Raw genomic sequence first — 13,643 nt, 5'->3', positions numbered from 1 at the left:
ACCCAAATAAATCACGTGACACCAATAAACCCAAATAAATCACGTGACACCAATAAACCCAAATAAATCACGTGACACCAATAAATCACGTGACACCAATAAACCCAAATAAATCACGTGACACCAATAAATCACGTGACACCAATAAACCCAAATAAATCACGTGACACCAATAAACCCAAATAAATCACGTGACACCAATAAACCCAAATAAATCACGTGACACCAATACACTCAAATAAATCACGTGACACCAGTAAAATCACGCTAAAAAATAAATCCAAATAAATAACGCAAAACTAATCAATCCAACCAAATCGCGTTAAAAATACACCACATAAATCACCCTAAACCAATCAATAAACCACGTAAATAAATCCAAATAAATCACGTAGTTATTAATTTCTTATTTGCTTCTTCAGGACGATTTTACTCATCATGAAAGACGCTACTCGTACTGAAGGGGTGATTTAGGTCATATCCAATCCCTCTAGTCGAAAAAATCTGCCCTAAAGTATGAAAAATCGTCTGAGGTAGACAGATGGATAGATTGATAGATGGGTCGATGGAGACAGATAGATAGATGGACAGATAGACATAGATGCATACATACATACGTACATAAAACACACACACACACACACACACACACACACACACAGGGGCAGTAGGCAGACAGAGACAGACAGACAGAAAGGCAGGCAGACAGACAGACAGAAAGGCAAGCTGACAGACAGAGACTAACTGATCCATCCTACAAAGCCATGTAGCAACGTAAAAGTACAAACTAATTATCTTGATTACATTTAAGGGTACAAAGTAATTACAGTGCATTTTCATTACGCATTTTTCAGGAGGCAACAAAAAAGGAAAAAAAAAAAACGAGACTGCGCTTAGATCTAGAGAGAGAGAGAGAGAGAGAGAGAGAGAGAGAGAGAGAGGAACAACACTAATAATAATAATAATAATAACAATAATAATAATAATAATAATAATAATAATAATAATAATAACAATAATAATAATAATAATAATAATAATAATAATAATAATTTCTTCGTCGCTCTTTCCCCTTTCCCTCTTGCTAAGCTTCCCTCGTCAGCCTAAGTCTTTCCTTCCTCTTCCCTTCCACACTCACTCCTCTTTCTTAATCCTCTCCCCTTCCTCCTCTTAAATCCCTTCCCTTTCCTCTTCTTTAATCTCCTTCATCCTCTCCCACACTAACCCTATCTCCTATCTTTAATCCTCTCTCCTCTGCTATCCTCCCTCCTTCCTATCTTTAATATTCTTCAATCCTTCCTCTTCTAACACACTCACCCACTCTATCCTATCCTCTCTCTTATCGTCTTCTCTAAGCATTTTCTGCCCTTTCCTCTTCTCAAACATCCACAAATACTCCTCGCCTATCTTCTCCCTTTTCTCTTCTTTCATCTTCTCCAATCCCTTCCTCTTCTAAGACACCCAACACGCTCTTCTCTCCTTTCTTCTCTTCTCCATCTGTTTCCTTCTCTCCTCTCCTCTCCCTCTTAGTCTTCCTCCACTTCTAAAGACATCCACACACTCATCTTCCTCCTCTTCTTCCATTCCACATTAAGAGAGCCACAGTCCCTCTTCCTCCATCCTCTCCTCTCGCTTTCCTCTTCTCTCCCTTTCCCATTCTCTTCTCCTCCACTTTTTACATATTCAGAATCTTCCTCCTCCTCCTCTTCTTCTACTTCTTTTTTTTTCTTCTTCTTCTATTTCTTCTTTTACTTGTTTTTCTTCCTCCCTGCCACATCTGAGACTGATTCACTCTACGCTTCCTCCTCCTCCGCTTCCCTTCCCCTTCCTTAATCCTCTTCAATCCCTTCCTCTTCCATCTCCACCGGTCTTCCTCCATTTCCAACACACATTTCTCTTTTTTTAAATCATTCTTCTTTCTTCATTATTTTCTTTCCTTCTGACTTCTTCTTTTTTGGTCCATCTCTCCTTTCCTCCTTCTTCTCTCTCTTCTTTTCTCCCCTCTCCTACCCTCCCTTCTTTCCTTCCTTCTTTCTTTCCCTCCCTCGTTACTTTATTTCTTGTCCTATCTCTCCTGTCTTCCTTTTTCCTTTATTTTCTTCCTGTCTACTTTCCTTTCACCACTGAGACGAAAAAACATTCTTCACTTCGATACGTCTCCCCCTTCCATCCTTAATATTCACTGTCATTTAACCTAAAGAAACCAAACCTAACCCAGCCCAGCCCATCATAACCTAACCTAACCAAACCAAACCTAACCCAACCCAAACTAACCTAACCAAACCAAACCTAACCCAGCCCAAACTAACCTAACCAAACCAAACCTAACCCAACCCACACTAACCTAACCCAACCTAACCAAACCAAACCTAACCCAGCCCAAACTAACCTAACCTAACCTAACCAAACCAAACCTAACCCAGCCTAGCCCATCATAACCTAACCTAACCCAACCTAACCAAACCAAACCTAACCCAGCCCAAACTAACCTAACCTAACCTAACCAAACCTAACCAAACCAAGCCCAAGCCAACCTAACCTACCCTACCCTATTCTAATTTTACCTATCACATGCCACCCTATCCTCTCCTTACCCTACCATATACAATGCTAACCAAATGAACTCTAACCAACTCTAACTTACCTAAATCAACCAAACCTAACCTAAACTAATCTTGCCTTCCTAAAATCAAACAAGAGAGAGAGAGAGAGACAGACAGACAGAGACGTGCTGGGAAAATGGAGGGATAAATGGCCTACAAACATATAGAAGCCACACACACACACACACACACACACACACACACACACACAAATCGTCAATAAACTTTTAAAAATACACACAAGCACATCAAACGCAGAGCCTCCCCACCTCTCTCACTCTCCCTCCCTCTCTCTCTCTCTCACTCTCCCTCCCTCTCTCTCTCTCTCTCTCTCAACACGGTGCTACAGCCTCCTTAAAGTGGATGGCGACGAGAGGGTGAGTGATGTGTGTGTCAACCATAAGCACTTGTGTGTGTGTGTGTGTGTGTGTGTGTGTGTGTGTGTGTGTGTGTGTGTGTGTGTGTGTGTGTATCTACCCACATGTTTGTCTATCTGGCTGTCTATCCATGTCTGTCTGTCTGTCTACCTATATCCGTCTGTCTAAATCTGTCCATGTGCAGGTGTGGAGGATGGCAGGTGTATGTTTAGGTATAAGTGAGTTTATTTGCACATGTGTGACTGAGACAGCTCTATGTATGTCCAAGTGTGTGTGTGTGTGTGTGTGTGTGTGTGTGTGTGTGTGTGTGTGTGTGTGTGTGTGTGTGTCGGCCAGGTATACACACAGGTGGCCACGTCCATGTACTGGCAGGTGAGGCGAGGCAGGTGAGAATGAGGCACACCAGAATATTCACACCTTGATCAACTCTTCCTAGAAATCTAAGGACTAACAAGAAATCGCCCAAGAAATCTAAGAACAAAAAATCGCCCAAGAAATCTAAGAACTAAAAAATATATATATATATATATATATATATATCGCCCAAGAAATCAAAGAAAAAAAAAATCGCTCATGAAATCGATGAACTAACCAAAAAATCGCCCAAGATATCTAAGGGCTAACAAGAAATCGCCCAAGAAATCTAAGGACTAACAAGAAATCGCCCAAGAAATCTAAGTACTACAAAAAAAAAAATCGCCCAAGAAATCTAAGAACTAACAAGAAATCGCCTAAGAAATCTAAGGACTAATAAGAAATCGCCCAAGAAATCTAAGAACTAACAAGAAATCGCCTAATCTAAGGACTAATAAGAAATCGACCAAGAAATCTAAGAACTAATTAGAGATCATCTTAAAAATTAATGAACAAAAATAGAAGCGTCTTAAAGAGAAATGTGAGCTTGAGTATTGAAGAGGAGGAGGAGGAGGAGGAGGAGGAGGAGGACGACGACGACGACGACGACGACGACGACAACGAGGAAGAGGAAGAGGAAGACGAGGAGGAGGAGGAGGAAAAGGAGGAGGAGGAGGAGGAGGCGGAGGAGGAGGAGGAGAGAGAGAGAGAGAGAGAGAGACGAATGATGCAAAGGAGGAAGAGAAGAGTGGCACAGACGAGGAGGAGAAGGAGAGAAGAATGACGCGGAGGAGGAGGAGGAGGGGGAGAGAAGAATGACGCGGAGGAGGAGGAGGAGGAGGAGAGAAGAATGACGCGGAGGAGGAGGAGGAGGGGGAGAGAAGAATGACGCGGAGGAGGAGGAGAGAAGAATGACGCGGAGGAGGAGGAGGAGGAGGGGGAGAGAAGAAAGACGCGGAGGAGGAGGAGGAGGAGAGAAAGGACTGACAGAGGAGGAGACGAGGGAGAGAGAAAGGAATGGCTGAGAAGGAGGAGCAGAAAGAAGAAGAAAAAAAACAAGAATGATGATAAAAACAAAGGCATAAAGCAATCCAAATATCAAGTATATTCTCTCCCTGCACTGATAACAGGAAGGATTGTTATCAGGGAAGTGTTAGCAGGTGTTATTTTGGTTCCGTGGGGAGATAACACTGTCTGCCTATCTGAGCACGGTAAAGAGAGACGTGTGTGTGTGTGTGTGTGTGTGTGTGTGTGTGTGTGTGTGTGTGTGTGTGTGTGTGTGTGTGTGTGTATACTGATATGGAAAGTCTAGACACGTATCGTCGCTGGGTAAGGAGGTTCCCTAACACCTGTTCCTTAGCGATTTATTCTTGGATACGGCTGGGTGATATCCTTTTGTACGGTGCAGAGTATGGCAATGTTAGGAGGATTTATGTAACACAGAAGAGGACCAGTCAGGTGTAATAAGCAAAATAAATCGCTCTGGAAAAGATGTTTGGAAGCTTCAATAACAGACAAGAATCTGAACCCTATACTGCATTAATTTTTACTTTGCACAATCAACGAGGCAAAAAAAAAAAAACAGAAAAAACACAAATTCATCTTTTATCATGTGTTTTAATAATAACATAGAAACTGTTGGCATCCCCTCCCTTTTCGCGTACTCTGTTTAAACCCTTTCAGACCGGCGACGTATTTCAAGTTATTTATTAAGTTATTGTGTTATTTATTAAGTTATTTATGCCTGCTGCTTCCATACGATTATATTTAACCAAGGTCTTTAAAACTGAAGGTGTTAATAAAGGCAATCGCTAAGATTCTCCATTTCTTCAAGTCAACCCTAAGATGAATAAAATCGTCTGGAGATGGAATGGATTTTAAAAGGCGTCCTCGGGGTGCAGGGGTTAATAATTCGGTCATCAATGAGGGGAAGTGGAAGTGCGACAATCTGCATAGAGAGGATGGGTGCGGTGCCAAGTGGGGGAGGAGAGGGGGATGGAGAGGGGAAAGAGAGGGGGATGGGGAGGGGACATGAAGGGTGTGGACAGGGGAAAAGCGTGGGTGTGTGCCAGAGAGACAGGTGGGGGTTGGGGAAGGAGTGAAGTGGGGGAGGGGAAGGAGGTGAAGTGGGGGTGGGAAGAGGTGTGGTGATGATGGGGAAGGGAAAATGAGGGAAGGGGAGGGGACATGAAGGGTGCAGTAAGGGGAAAAGCGTGGGTGTGCGCCAGAGAGAGAAAGGTGGAGGTGGAGGAAGGAGTGAAGTGGGGGAGAAGAAGTGTGGTGGTGGGCGATAGGGAGGTTGGAGTGGGAGCAACAAGGGGAGAGTGTGGGTGTGCCAGAGAGAGAGGTGGGGGTGGGGGAAGTGGTATGGTGGGGGAGGGGAAAGAGGTGAAGTGGGGGAGGGAAGAGGTGAAGTGGGGGAGGGAAGAGGTGTGGTGGAGGGGCGATGGAGAGGTCTGAGGGTGAGGGGACAAAGGGGGAGTGTGGGTGTCTGCTAGAGAGGTGGGGGGAGGGGGAAAAGGTTGGGGGTTGTGACGGTGGATGGGAGGGGTTGAGGGTGGAGTGGTAGGGGACGAGAGTGAGGTGTGGGTGTGTGCAAGAGAGGAAAATGATGGAGGGGAGGGAGAGGGAGGGTGAGGGAGGGGGGTGGGATGGTGAATGTTTGGGGTTAAGAAGGAGCAGTTAAAAAGGGAGCTAGGAGGGAGGGGGGAAGGGAGAGAGGAATACGGAAGTAGGGAAGGGAGAGGGGGCTAGGGAAGTGAGGGAGGGAGAGAGAGAGAGAGAAGAAATAGGGGAGGGAAGAGAGAGATAAGGAAGTGATGTAGGGAGAGAGTGGTAGGGAGGTGGGGAAGGAGGGGGGAGTTAAGGAAGTGGGATGGGGGGGTGATTAGCAGGATACAGACAGGGAGCAGAATGTGTGTGTGTGTGTGTGTGTGTGTGTGTGTGTGTGTGTGTGTGTGTGTGTGTGGAAACCGTGGAGGAAGTACAGGAACTGAGTGGTGACGTGCTCGCAATCACACACACACACACACACACACACACACACACACACACACACACACACACACAAACACATACACACACACGTAAGCAAGCAATCAAACAGAGACACACTCATAAACAATTCTGCATAACGCAATTACTACAAATGTTATTCCGGTACATTTTAATCACTGCCTCTATTATTGCATTACTTCTGTTGCAATTATGATCATTCAAATAAAGCTCAACACAATATCCGCCTCCAACACCCATCATCACACTCACTATCATCATTTACACACACACACACACACACACACACACACACACACACACACAATATCCGCTACCTAACACTCTTTATCACACTCACAATCATCATTTACACACACACTCACACACACACACAATATCCGCCTCCAACACCCATCATCACACTCACTATCATCATTTACACACACACACACACACACACACACACACACACACACACACACACACACACACACACACACACAACATCCGCTGCCCAATACACTATCATCATTTATACACACACACTCCAACTCAGCACTGAAGCACCTCTTTCACAACCTCGCTGCCAGCTTACCTGAAGAGCTGAGACTAATAAGATTACACCTGCTTACCTGATCATAAGAGGACAGGTGATCAACGCAGTTCAGGTGGAATATTCTATCATGGTATAAGAGTATTACCTCATGACTATAGTGCTTTCATCTTAACTTGACCCAGATATTTTCCATTTTGTAGCTTATTTCACTTAGCTAAAAGGCAGAATCAGATAATACTATGGCTCTACATCCTTTCTAAAGCGCTTCTTCGTGACTAGCATCATATTCTAGTGTAAATCCCTTGCTACAGCTCAGTATGGGGATCACCCTGTGTCTAACCCCTCCTGCTCGAAAAGTCTCTCCTAGGCCAAATAAAATCGTTGGGTGGTAACCATAGTATAATATAAAGTATGTCATCGGAATTAAATGCTAAAAGGTGACCAGTTATACGATTATTTCCAGTGTAATTCTCCGGCATGACACACCTTTGTTTATGCATGACTCATCAACCATGCATGTAAATCAGGAGTCATGCACCCAGAACAATATTTACACTTACAACTCAAAAACGCAATAAAATAAATAAATAAATAATGTAAAATAATGCAACTATTTAATCCCTCAATCCGATGAAGCAACTTTTTTCCCTCGGTTCTATACCATTATTTTTTTTTTTTTTTCAATTTTCGTATTTGATGATTTTGATTTTCCAGTGTGCAACCCAAAACGCACAGAAAAACAATAAATAAATAAAAGCCTGTAACTCTATAACCATAAATGCAACTTATTAATCCTTTCAAATCTATATCGTATTTTTTGTTTACTTATCACCGAAAGATTTTAATTAAGGTAACTCGATCATTTTTTTTTTTTATTTACTTCGTCACCTGTGAGTTCTAATTAATGGAACACATACACCTGGAGGAGTCAGGTGTACCCCTCATTACCTCCTAAGACTTTTATTTTATTATTTCTTAATGTCACCTGAAGATTATAATTAGGGGGAACTCGCTCACCTGAAGGGGTTACCTGGAGGCCTAAACTTCCCTCACCTCTTCACTACTTCAGGTATTTTCTAACTTGGATTAAATTGACTTGCGGTAGGGTAAGTAAAAAAATTAATGAATCACTGAAGTAAAGGGGTTAAGTCAGGTGTGTAACTCAGAAGCATACTCCAAAAAAAATGCTTAAAATTAAATAATCGTGAATGCAACTTTAGAACTATATATGCTGAGAAGAAGTCATGGATGCTGGTTCACCATCAGGATCATCATTATCATCATCATCATCAGTGTCACCATCACCACCACCACCACATCATCATCATCACCACCACCACCATCATCATCACCACTATCACCATCATCATCATCACCACCACCATCATCATCATTATCATAATCATCATACCAACTGTTAACCTCTACTGAACAAGTATTTATCTTTTAATATATTCTTGTCGCTAACAGGTGTGTGTGTGTGTGTGTGTGTGTGTGTGTGTGTGTGTGTGTGTGTGTGTGTGTGTGTGTGTGTGTGTGAGAGAGAGAGAGAGAGAGAGAAAAAAAAAATCTTTACACACACTCATACACCAGTCATATACAGTAAAACAGCCAACTAAAACACACACCTCATACATTATACACTCCACATTCACTATACATCCAAACTCCATCCTACAACCATAACATTAATACACATTTTTCACTACAAATACACTTCACATACACACACACAGTCACATATACATCTACACATGCATACACACGTCATATAACCATCTACACATGCATACACACGTCATATGCCCATCTACACATGCATACACACCACTCCTATTACCATCTATACATGCATAAACCTCATTCATTATACATTCCATACATTATACAACTACATGAGGCTCGTTTATTATGCTCTGGGCCATGTGTGTAATTGCAAGGGTGTGTGTATATACATTTTCGGCCGCCATACACTGGGCATACACCCCCCGTCTGTGTATTTATGATTCATTTACATATTTACACACCACTTCCCCACGTGTTGGTATTAAAACACTAAATATTTGTCCGCCTCGCTTTTAACATCGTCATTGTTTTCCTCTTCATTATTATTATTATCATTATTATTTTTATTGTTGTTGTTGTTTTCAAAGTCATCGTTATTTTCGTCATCATCGTTCTCAGTGTCATCACCACCACCACTATCCATCATCATCATCATTATCATCACCACTACCATTACAAGTTTGAGAGAGAGAGAGAGAGAGAGAGAGAGAGAGAGAGAGAGAGAGAGAGAGAGAGAGAGAGAGAGAGAGAGAGAGAAGCATACAAACAAGAAAGCATTTAGGGCAGGAGATTCACTGTTTTATTCGCATTAATACACTCCACAAAGTATTCTAAGACAAAGTAGGGGACGAGAGAGGGATAAAACGGGGAAAGAAAAAAGAAAAGAAAGAAAAGAAAGGACCAAAATAGGAAGTAATTGTCAAGAAAAGGGGGAAAGAAAAAAGGAAGCAAGTAGGAGAAAGACACAGACCAGAAAGTAATTTAATATAAAGACAAAAGAAGAAAATGGAAAAGTACAAGAAAATATGGAAGGAAGGAGGACAGACGTGTAAATGAGGGAAAAAAAAAAAAAAAAAAAAAGACTGGGGGAGAGAAAGAGACAGACCAGGAAGGAGAGAGAGAGAGAGAGAGAGAGAGAGAGAGATCAAGATGCAATTATCAAAACAAAAGAAGAAAAACGGGAAGAAAGTACATGAAGGAAATAAGGAAGAAAGGAAGAAAGTACATGAAGGATATAAGGAAGAAAGGAAGAAAGTACATGAAGGATATAAGGAAGAAAGGAAGAAAGTACATGAAGGATATAAGGAAGAAAGGAAGAAAGTACATGAAGGATATAAGGAAGAAAGGAAGAAAGTACATAAAGGAAAAGAGAAGAAAGTACATGAAGGAAATAAGAAAGGAAGAGGGGAAGAAATTACATGAAGGAAATAAGGAAGCAAGGAAGAGGGGAAGAAAGTACATGAAGGAAATAAGAAAGAAAGGAAGAAAAGAAAGTACATGAAGTAAATAAGGAAGCAAGGAAGAAGGGAAGAAAGTACAAGAAGGAAATAAGGAAGAAAGGAAGAAAGTACATGAAGGAAATAAAGAAGACAGGAAGAAGGGAGGAAAGTACATGAAGGAAATAAGGAAGGAAGGAAGAAGGGAGGAAAGTACAAGTAGGAAATAAGGAAGCAAGGAAGAAGGGAGGAAAGTACATGAAGGAAATAAGGAAGCAAGGAAGAAGGGAGGAAAGTACAAGTAGGAAATAAGGAAGCAAGGAAGAAGGGAGGAAAGTACATGAAGGAAATAAGGAAGCAAGGAAGAAGGGAGGAAAGTACAAGTAGGAAATAAGGAAGCAAGGAAGAAGGGAGGAAAGTACAAGTAGGAAATAAGGAAGCAAGGAAGAAGGGAAGAAAGTACATGAAGGAAATAAGGAAGGAAGGAAGAAGGGAAGAAAGTACATGAAGGAAATAAGGAAGGAAGGAAGATGGCCGTGTGAATGAAGGAGACGACAACGGCCTCCCAGAAAAGCAAAAACTGGAAGGAATTTTTAATAAGTAAAACTATCCGTCAGTGCGAAACCCCTCCAAGCCAGGCGTGAGGGAAATTAATGATGGGGTGGGGGTGGTGGGGGGTTGGTAGGGGGGTTGAGGGGGAGGTGCGAAGTGGGGGAGGGGTTATAAAGCACGAGGTGGCGGTTTTTCGGAGGCGTTGATGAGGAAGACCGAAGATGAGGAGGATGACGAAACAGAGGAGGAGGAGGAGGAAGAAGAAGAAGACGAAACAGAGGAGGAGGAGGAGGAGGAAGACGAAACAGAGGAGGAGGAGTGTGATGGTGATGATGAGGCACTGAGCTGAGAATTCGCGACTATAGGGGATATGCTCATTTGAGAGACGTGCCTGTAGCGTCGGAAGGCTAAGAGAATGAGAGAAGATGAGAATAACTTAAGAATTTTTAGACCCCTTTACCTGAGAGTAATTAAATCCATTCAGCGCGATGACATTTCCTTGACTCTTCCTTTATTTAATATCGAAGGCGTTTCTTTACCACCGGGAGGGTTAAGACAATGAGCATAGATGAGAATAACAAAAAATTTTCACTAATACCTAAATTCTTTCAATACAATGACGTTTTCTTTACATTTACTTATAAGACGTATCGAAGCGTGCCTTTAGCAGCGAGCAAAGTGAGTGAACAAGCCCATAAATAAATAAATAAATAAATACATAAGTTAATAAATGATAAACCTGGGAATAACCATACATGACTTCATTTTACACTTCCATTCTACCCCTCCACTACGATTACATTTTATCCATTTATTCTTGCTATATCCTAACTATTTCAGTAATTCAGAATATTATAATTATATTTGCTGTTGTCTGCGTAACTTATACTCTTTTAAATTTATTCTGGTAACTCTCTCTCTCTCCAACTTAATTTGACAACACTCTCTCTCTCTCTCTCTCTCTCTCTCTCTCTCTCTCTCTCTCTCTCTCTTGTCGTACTTTTGCGGCTTATTTGATGTACCACAGTGGTACAATAAGAAAATACTATGGCTCTACATTTTTTCATGGCACTTCTTCATGACTAGCATTATGGTCTAGTGTTAAACTAGTTCTGGAAATTTTAGGTCAAGTTAGAGTCCGTGATCTCACCTGTTTAGGTGGCTCCCTAGTAACTCTTCCTTTGGCGATTTATTTTTTATTACGGCCGGTCAGTATCAGTTAGTACTTTATTTATATATGAGAGAGGGTGTGTGTGAGCTGGGAGCAGAGCAATGAAATGGCGGGGGACAGGGCGACATGGAAGCGATTTGTTTGTGGCCACCCCTTACGGGATTCAGGCGTCTGGCAATAGACAGACTTTACTTATGCAGAGTAAAGAAGTAGTAAGGTGATATAAGTAGCAGAAAAGACAAAAGCAAGATGTAATTAGCAAAATAAATCGCTTACAACGTACTAGGGACGTTCCTTAACCGGCATAAGGTGTAATTAGCAAAATAAATAACTCACAAGGAGGTGTTAGGAACCTCCCTTAACCGACATGACAAGGTGTAATGAGCAAAATAAACTGCTTAGGAGGAGGTGCTTATTTATGCACAGTAAAGAGGTATTGAGGGGATGTAGATAACACACAACAGCATGGTGTAATAAACAAAATAAACAGCTTACGGGAAAATGTTACGGAATAATGTAGCAAGGTGTAATAAGCAAAATAAATATCTTACAGGGTAACAGCAAGGTGTAATAAGCAAAATGAAGAGCTTAGAAGCAGGTGTAAGGGCCCTCCCTTAACTTACAAGATAAGATGTAATAAGCAAAATAACTCGCTTAGAGGGAGGTGATAGGGACCTTCCTTAACTTACATGATAAGATGTAATAAGCATAATAAATCGCCTAGGAGAAGGTGTTAGGGGCCTTCCAATCCAAACACATTATCCTAACTACACGCTACATTTGCAGATATAATATAATGTTATGATTCACTGGAGAGATCAGTGGGGTAGAGAACTTTCTAAGGCGATTGTACATTAACACAAATTCTATTAAAACACTAACAATTTTTTTTTCAAGCAAATTATCAAAAAAAATTATCGTAATCCCACGCAATTCAAATATAGAAAAACAAATTCCACTATGCACACACACACACACACACACACACACACACACACACACACACACACACACACACACACACAACACAACCCTCGACATGAACCCTCAAGCGTTGGCGTTTTCTCTCTATATATTTTTGTCACTCAAGCGGTAGTATTTTTCCTTTAATTCACCTCTCACTCAAGCGGTGGTATTTTTTTTTTTTTTTGTCACTTAAGCGGTATTTATTTTTTCATACGTATTTTCCGTCTTCCTACATTTTTCATCCCACAAGCGGTAGTGTGTGTGTGTGTGTGTGTGTGTGTGTGTGTGTGTGTGTGTGTGTGTAGTATTTTTTCTCACATATATATTTCTCTCACTCAAGCGATTGCTTTTTATCTCATTCTTTTCCTCTAATCCCCAATTTCACCTCACCCCCCTCTCACTCCCCCCCTCATCCCCACTCTCACTCCCCCCCTCACCCCCACTCTCACTCCCCCCCTCACTACTCTCACTCCCAGCCCCACTAACCCCCACTCCCGCTCTCCCCCATCCAAAAAAAAAAAAAAGTATATAAATAAAAAAATGCCAGCCAGCCATGAATATTCTCTGCACTTTTTCTGCCTGTCAGCTAAGAGCATTTCAAGGCTCATTTCCACTGGATTATCGGAATTTTGGCCTAAAACAGGATCACGTTCCCCTTCTCCCCCCTCTCTCTCTATGTATCTATACTTATCTATCTTATCTATCTATCTTGTAATGGTGATTTCTACACACACACACACACACACACACACACACACACACACACACACACACACACACGTCACACACACGTCACACCTTATGGAAGTCTGTAAAGCTGCCGACCAATCAGAGACATTGCAAACACTGATCTCTATTCTTTCTTTCTTTTTCGGTGCACAAAAGAAAGAACCCAAGGCCTGAAGCTTTACAAAAAAAAATCGTTCTTTCCAAATAAAAATGAACACGAAACTCAAAATGACAGAATCGCTCATTTCGAGACACTTGTGCACCTTGTATTTATGAAAGGTTGAAGATTATTTTTATTTTTTTTAATAACGGAACAGAGGCAGGAAAGACCAATTA

The sequence above is a fragment of the Coenobita brevimanus genome, chromosome 99, assembly GCF_032717465.1.
Source record: "Coenobita brevimanus isolate Jiangsu-jjx chromosome 99, ASM3271746v2, whole genome shotgun sequence".
NCBI lineage: Eukaryota > Metazoa > Arthropoda > Malacostraca > Decapoda > Coenobitidae > Coenobita > Coenobita brevimanus.
The sequence above is the reverse complement of the archived record's forward strand: the minus strand, read 5'-3'. Positions refer to the sequence as shown.